Genomic DNA, 247 nt, shown 5'->3' with positions numbered 1-247 from the left:
GGTCCATTGGACCAAAGAGTAATGTTGACACTCAAGTCTTATTATCTAAGAAATATATTTTATAAGGCTGTAGCCTGCCATAGATAGTGATTCTTCTGATATCTGGGCAAGGCAGATTCCGGGCAAGGCAGAATCTGGAAAGGATTCACCATTCTAGGTGTAAAATAAGTACACTGGTAATTCATGGGAAGACATCAAAACATCAACTTTAACAGGAGTTTGTAAGAAGTTTATTTCAATCATCTTG

This window comes from Bison bison, unplaced genomic scaffold (assembly GCF_000754665.1).
Source record: "Bison bison bison isolate TAMUID 2011002044 unplaced genomic scaffold, Bison_UMD1.0 scf7180017853048, whole genome shotgun sequence".
Taxonomy (NCBI): domain Eukaryota; kingdom Metazoa; phylum Chordata; class Mammalia; order Artiodactyla; family Bovidae; genus Bison; species Bison bison.
Note: the sequence above shows the minus strand (reverse complement) of the source record.